At 31.9% G+C, this 8472-nt stretch overlaps 1 long non-coding RNA gene across 1 annotated transcript; it reads left to right on the top strand.

The window, feature by feature from the left end:
• Nucleotides 1–4959: 4959 nt before the first annotated feature.
• LOC110706120 lies at nucleotides 4960–6841 on the top strand. Its single transcript, XR_002508236.1, has 3 exons — nucleotides 4960–5082; nucleotides 5891–5943; nucleotides 6617–6841. It is a non-coding gene; the product is annotated as an uncharacterized LOC110706120 (long non-coding RNA).
• Nucleotides 6842–8472: the final 1631 nt, after the last annotated feature.

The raw sequence follows: 8472 nt of genomic DNA on the forward strand, positions 1-8472 counted from the left end.
CAACCCCAGGCCTTGGCGCCTGGAACCAGGCTTGGCGCCAGACGCTAGCCATTGGCGCCTGGCGCTAGCCACTGGTGCCTAGCGCCAGCTAGCCAGGGTTGGCGTCGATGCTGTTTTGAGATCTTCAGACTCTGTTTTGTTAAATTATCTTTTTTGGCTGATTTTCTCTATAAATATCTTATCAAAAACTCCGTTTTCATTCACGAATTCTGTTCATTCACAAGTTTTCATTAATTCTTTAGTATTCTTTCATCTTTCAATTCTTTCTTGCTTTTTCATACAAAATTCCGCATTCACAAGATCTAGAAACACCTAGCCATGTTCGAAGTTGCCTTCGCCCTAGACGTGAAAGGTATTAATTTCTTAGGGTTTGGTCCCAAATCTCTCTTTCAATTATTTAATTTAATTGTTGTTTATTATTTTCCTTGAAGTTACTAACGTGTGTATTTTGTTATTAGAAAGAGGTATGAGGCATCAAAGTAAGTACTTTAATTGATTAATTGATTTATGATGTAGATATCATGTTTATATTGTTATTATGATATTCCTAGTATCATGTCTAGGGTATTTTTAATATTAAATATGATTGTTGTGATACTTCCTATGCTCTTCCTAATATTTATTCATGTTAGTATCATGTTAGGATTAAAGATTTGATTTTTATTGCTTAGTGACATGCTAGGGTTTGTTATTAATCTTGTTAGTATCATGCCTAGGATCTTGCTATGTTCATTGTGCTTTAATATTAATATGAGCATGATTTTGATTATGATTATGATTTATGAGTGATTCCTTAAAAACTTGTTGGCGACTCTTTTGCTCTATCTTCTTCCCTTTTGGACGCCACCGTACTTTAGTGTATGATCACAGTGGGGTTCAAGCTGGTGGGATTTTTAAGGCTTGAAATTATTCCCTACAGTAATATAACATCCCAACTTTAAGTTTATATGTTAGAATTATAAAAATATAGTGTTTTATATCAAATTACAGCAACTTTAAAGTGGGTAAATAAATCTGGAAATTTGTTTTAAGTACATAAAATAACCCCATAATCATAATTACTTGAAATAGTCATTATATAGCAAGTTAGTGTGTTAAAAACCCAAGAATATATCAATTCAATGCAATTAGAGGCTTCAAAATAAAAGGTATGAAATCTGAAAATTATTTTTAAAGTTAGAATATGAAGTTCAAAGCTTTTTCAATCACAAAATACTCACAATAATTATTTTATAGGTTTAGAAGCATAAAAACATGAAATTAACACTACTTGTTCATAAAAATTGAAACTTTAATAAATCTAAAAATTTATTTATGATTAAGATAATTATACTTTAATGTAATTTAAACATAGTATGATTAGATGACTTGATTAACACGTTATCAAGCCCTAAAACATGAAAAATCAATACTTTAAACCCTAAATTCATACATATACCAAATCTGAAATTTTATTTAATACTTTAGACATACAAAACCCATAAATTTATAATCTTTTGTGATTTATACATACTATTAAAGCCTAATAACAATAATTTTATAATTGAAATCAAATGAAAATTGAATCTTTAATCAAAATAACAAGAAATAAAGAAAAGAGAAATAAGAGGAAGGAGAAGAGAGGAGAGGCGAACTGCAGTGGTCGGCTGTGCTGGGCGGCGCGGCGGCAGCAGCAGCTTCGGGTTTTTTTTTTTTCTCTTGTGGTGTTGTACGTGAGAGCAGGGGAAAGGAGGAGAAGAATGAAAGTTGTTCTTTTTTTTTTACGTGAGAAGGAGGAGAAGGGTAAGGGTTTTTGAGGGTTTTATTTGGGCTTTTGGGTTTCCTAATTAGATTAGGAGTAATATTTGGGTTTTGGGCTATAATGTTAAAATTGTTTGTAAATTAGTAAAAACATGTTAGTTTACTTAAATCTTTTCATAAAAAATAATTTATTTAATGAAACTGACATAAAAATATTTGTAAGAATAATATATAAATAAATTATAATTATGTTAAAAATATGGGGGATTACATGGCCTTTGGTGTGTTATTTCTTGTCAATTTCCTTACCTTTTCATTCTTTCTAATATGGAGTGTCGCAATTCGCTTGTGTTCTTTTAATTGGGTTTTCCCTCAATTATGTTATTTTAGTCCGTTTACATCTTGGTGTTGTTCGTGTCTTCCTTTTAGTGAAGTTTTTAGTCTTTCCCTTTTCTCCTTAGAAGTTTGGTATGGGTTGTCAAAGATTAAATAACGCCCTTATGCATACACACTTGAACGACAATTATGATGAAAGCATTGTCAACTTTGCTACTAACAATTGTCCAATATCCTAAATCAAGCCAAGATTTTGAAGGAGGAAGGCAATATCCTTTTCAAGAAGGGTGAAGTCATTTTTGTTAGGGCTTAGTATGACAGAGGGTTGAAATTTTTGTGTTTTGTATTGCCGAGAAATGAAGATGATAGTGTTCTTCTATGGAGCTTGCGCCCTAAAGGTTCGTGATTATGTACACACTAAGGAGCTCTGCTCGATTGTCATTATGCTTGATGGAAACAACACTAAAGTCTTTTACAAAAGAGATTTAGCCGAGATCAAGCTCAATCAACTTGAAGTGGCCCATGAAGACCTTGGAAAAGCAGCCAACGCTGAGCCTAACTTTAATTTAGGGAATATTTCAAGCATCCCACACTTGAGCCCCAATGTGAATATACACTTAAGCATGACGGCGTCCAAAGGGAAGGAAGCTAGAGTAAAAGAGTCGCCAACAATTATAAGGAACTTGTAAACCGTTCACAGGGTGAAGGTAACACCCCTTCACGATTTATGAGATCGCTAACTCCATAGTGGTCTGGAACCATGACTAGATTTTCGGGGATGAAGGTACAAATCCAACCTAAAAGAGATTGAACCTGCCCTAAAAATAGGCCTCTACTTTATTCTTCTCATATTCATGTGCGCTTTCTGACTAACATACAATCAATAGGTTAACCCTAAATGTAACACCCTAGAAATTCCTTTCCTTTAAAATACCTGTTTTGCTCTTTGTAAAACTCAAAATAGGAAAATCTAAGACATTACCGCCACCGTGAAAACGGCTAAGGCAATCATCAAAGATACACAACGGAAGACTAAATTCAAAACCATTCAAAACAAGTCAACTTAAAAAGTCATCAAAACAAAAGTAAAGTCAACAAAAGTAAAACCAAAGTCAACGAAGTAAAATAAAATCAACTTACAACTTGGAACCATTGTAGGCCCTTATTAAAACCAAATCAAATTCATAAACTCTTCGTTAGTCATGCATAATAATAATATCATAAATAATTAAAGCAGTAAACACATCATATACTTATAGAAACTAGCATGATTCACTCTTCACTCATGTCCATTCATGAATATGCTTCATTACCTGAAAAGCTTCTCTCTACTCGTTTCCACTACTCTCCGTTAAAAATGGGTCATCATAGGGCCAAGGTAAATACAAGGCCAATAAACACACAAAAACACAATCAGCAAAGCTGAGTACATAAGCGTATTTAAACACACTAACATGCTTTCACCTATCAACACACACTTACCTCAATGCACCTGTTTACAAGCACACAACATTCAACAAAACTTCTCAATTAGACACTAAATAATTTATATAGCATTGATTACGCATCGAACGGGTTTCCCACTCAGCCTCCCCCAATAAATGAGGTTACTGACACAGGAGTTGACCGCGCTAGCATCAAAACCACTCATGGTTGGTGGAATTTCTGCGCATAATAATAATAAAAGGAATGTAAAGCGTCCTGTACTCCCGTAGAAGTTATGATCAAATATAAAGTCACATAACTCCCCCCATATGTTCATACGTACTCAAGGTATATATGTTCCAAGATTTTTGGTGCGTAATCTCTTTCACTTTAAGTTATTTACATATTATTAAACTTGGTAATGACTCTCAAACCATAATCATTCACTCAACAATAATTATTCAATCAAACATAACAATTTAACGTTGAATCCTTTTCAAATCTACATCGGTGTCAAAGACACCTTAAACGCATAAAGCACCACAAATCCTATCCCTCGGTGGTAAAAACACCTTAAGTGCACTAAGGCACCAACTTGTAATTTATTCCTCGTGTACATACACTCTTATATAGCTCCTTCCTCATGCTTATAGCATATGAACCATAATAAAATTCCTTTTCAATATTCTAAACCAAATTAAAGATTTAGTTTAATTAAACATGCTCTCTAACATACCACAATTAAATATGTGGTTCATAAACAATACTCCAAACTATAATTTGCCAAAAAATAATCCATCACAAATAAATCATGCCTCATTATTCAAATCACCAACAACAACCAATTCATAATTTCCATTCCAAATCTAGCATGATACTACTTGTAATCAATTAAGCACATTTAGCATGCTACTACATCAATAAAATTATGCTAAGTACTCGAACGTACCACAATTAAGCCCTTAAAGTGGCCGAAAACACTACAACACTTCCCGAACCAAGTCTCCTACATAAAGGGACAATATTACTATACTAATTACCTGTAATACCCCGTATTTTTAAAGCTACTTAATTATTATTAAGTATGGATTTTTCCGAAATATTCTATTACACAAAAATATTTATATGATTTTATGAAGATAATATTATAATTATGTTTTGTAAAAGGTTTTAATTATACGAGTCATGTTAAAGTTTGTCAAAACCGAAAATCGGATTTTTAACCTTTAGTATCATGCCCGAAATCCCGAGTCAAACACTTATTTTCGGGTCAAATTTACCCAACTACCACTCATCTACTTCTTACTCCATAGTCAAAGTCCAAGTTGATGGCCAATGGTCAATGGTCAAAGTCCAAGTAAACCACCCAACCACCATCCATCTCATTTATGGCAACATTGATGATGGAAGTTTTTGGAGGCTATAAATAGCCATGGAAGTAAGGCATTCTTACTCCATATTCCTTCTCCTCCTTTATTTCCCCCTCATATCCTCCTTTCTTTCATTTCCTTTTGGTCGGAGCCACCACGACACCACCTTGCCTCCACCGTGCCACCACCTCCTTTCCCTCTTGTTTCTACCGTAAGTCTCTCCTATATACTACTATATATGTGTATACTACTAGATTACTACTACTATTACACCACTTTAACTCCTACTATTATGATTATTAATAAAATTATTTCTACTACTATTATTACTACTACTACTCATATGTTACGTACTACTAATACTACTTCCTATTATCGTAATCATCATCATCATCATTATTATTATTATTATTATTATTATTATTATTATTATTATTATTATTATTATTATTACTATTACTATTATTATAATTGTTGTTGTTAGTATTATAGTTGTCGCTATTGATATCTTTGCTACTACTACTACCTACGTACTACCTTAATAATAATAATAATAATAATAATAATAATAATAATAATAATATTATTATTATTATTATTATTATTATTATTATTATTATTATTATTATTATTATTATTATAAGCATGACTAGTACTCCTATTTTATACTACTAGACTACTACTACTCACTACTACTTACGAAAGTATTACTACTACCTTATTATTATTATTATTATTATTATTATTATTATTATTATTATTATTATTATTATTATTATTATTATTATTATTATTATTATTATATTATTATTATTATTATTATTATTATTATTATTATTATTACTACTACTACTACTACTACTATGGATTATTAAAGATTACTTCATAAATACAAGTGTTAATTTTATAAAAGGGTTATAATAATAAGTTGTTCATGCACAACTAGTCAAAGTCGATAGTCTAAGTCCTTGTGTCTATGAGTTGAAAAGTATTTGATTAGAACTATTGGTTTGTTATAGGAGGAATTTCGAGTTCAAAATTAGGAGTTCCGTACTTGTGTGCAAGGATCAAGGTACGTACACGTGGCTAGATCTTTTATAAGTGGCTTTTATATGCAACGTGATTTATATGTTAAGTGATTTCGAACCATGTTTAAATAATCATGAAATATATTTGGTGAAGCATATTTTAATCGTTTAATCTCAAATGTTTAAATATTTTATATGGTTGATTATAAACTTGTATTGATATTCAAGAAGAAGGTTTTATTGTTTAAATTATCCCGAGTATGCATGGGATATTGGAAAGTTTATTTATCAGGATTTATTCCTTGGATCTTTGGATTTTTAACTCCCACTACGCGGAGTAAGTTGAAGACTATGGAATTTGTATGACCTAGTCTTTCCCCTTGATAGCACTATGTAAAGGAGTTACTAACTTGGGGGGGTGTGCACACTTAGGTGGTAAAATGATTTGCGAAAATAAGGATTGATCCATCCTATTCGGAATTATCTTTGGAAAGTTGGTTGTTTCGAAAATTGGTTCTTTTGACAAGTTTTTATACATGAATTTCTATTCATGAATGGTTTGGATAAATTATGATTTATTTAAGTTAAATCTCTTTGAAAACATGTTTAATTAATTAAATTGATTTTACATGACTAGCATTTGTATGTACTTGGCAATTTGGCTAATACGTATTTGTTTTGTTTTGGCTTGGCCCTACTTATCATTTTGATGAGTAGATAGGTGATGGCGATCGGACAACGTGAACTATGTGTTGCATTGGGAACGATGGGCGGTGATCACCTAGTTTAACTTAATAAACATAGTATTAGTAGTGTAGTTACTTTGAAAATGTATCAAACTATTATTACTACTATTATTATCATTAATGAAAGTTAAGTACTATTTTCCGCTGCAAAACTCTGTTAAGCCTTACGTAATCACGTGGCGGTAATACTCCCATGTTACTCTCTAAAGTTGGATATTATTGTTAATATTAGAGAGTAATTTGGGGTGTTACATTACCCTTGTATACACAATTTCCAACAACTTAAATCCACTTTAAATAACTTATAATAAGCTGAAATTTTTTTAAAAAACCCTTAATTAAACTCCTCTTTAATAGGTAATTACACCCTTTTTATAAAACACCAAAAATAAGACTTTAGGCAAAATTCCAGCATTTTAGATCAATTAAAAACCCTTCAAAACTTCATCAAAACATCACTTTTATGCTTAATCAATCCATAGAACTACTAAATATAGAAAAGCCCCAAATCAATTTATGTAAGAACCCTAAAACTCATAACTTTATCAAATTGAAAACCTTAACTTATACTTCCTCCATTTTATAGTTGCAACACTTACCTAATATGAAAATGTCACAATAGTTGCAACACACCATAAAAGGAAGGCTTTTATGGTGAAAATTGTACTAATACCTTTAAATAAAGCACATGATCCACTTGATTATGTTCCTAACAACCATTTTACCCCATTTTAAGTGTATTATAACATGTGAGGTCCACTTTTCTTAAATAGCGTGATAAAGTGTGTGTTGCAACTATAAAGGAACGGAGGAAGTAGTTTATATAATCCGAGTATTAACATCAAGTATAAAATCTGAAATTATATTCTTTGAATACTAAGAATATGATTTTGATACTAAATTAATCATACTTTAAACTAATAAAACCATATTAATAACAATATGCAAAAACTTAATTTCAATAACAAAACCAAGGAGAGAGAAGGGAGGAAGAAAGGTGGTACGGCGGTGGTGGTCTGGGCGACCACTAGCAGGTAGCCGGCGACAGCAGGTAGCTGACCGGACAGCAGCCGCGTCCCTGCTGCTGCTTGTTCACGCAAGGGATAGGGAGGCAAGGGCTATGGGTGGTGGTCACCGGTTAGGTGGCTGGGCGTCACCGGCGTCCGAACTCTGGCTGGAGCGAGCCGACGGTGGCCGCACGTCAGCAACTGCAGTGGGGGTTGATTTGTTTTCACGGGAAGGGTGAAGGGGAAAGGAAAGAAAGAAGAAAAAGAAAAGGAAAAGGAAAAGAAAAGAAAAGGGAAAATTGTCCATTTTGACCATTTGACTTTTTGTGTAGGGAATTTTGGGGATCTATTAGATATATATAGTGTAGGGTAATTAGTGTAGGTTCAGGCTTTATACAGTCATGGACTTAAAACAGTTAACCCAAATACAAGAGTAGGATGAATTGGTTTATTAAGAAAATGAGCTATATTTGGATTATATACTCAAATATAAATACTTGTTTTATTTATAATCCAATAATTAAAATGGTTTGACCCAAAATATATTTTATAATTAAATAAATATTTATAAAATACATTAAAAATACGGGGTATTACACTAAACCTGTATAATCTATGTTGGTTGAATATTAATGCACAAACAAATATATTATTGAGATCACTTGAATTATAATCATATTAGTCTAAACAAGATTATTAATTATCTTATTAAATGTGATTACATGTACAAATTCCCTTTAAACATGCATAAAAGGCGTGATCAAGAAATAACAATAATAATATATAATATCAAGCAACATAATAATAACAATTATCATCA

The sequence above is a fragment of the Chenopodium quinoa genome, unplaced genomic scaffold (genome assembly GCF_001683475.1).
Source record: "Chenopodium quinoa cultivar QQ74 unplaced genomic scaffold, ASM168347v1, whole genome shotgun sequence".
Classification (NCBI taxonomy): domain Eukaryota; kingdom Viridiplantae; phylum Streptophyta; class Magnoliopsida; order Caryophyllales; family Amaranthaceae; genus Chenopodium; species Chenopodium quinoa.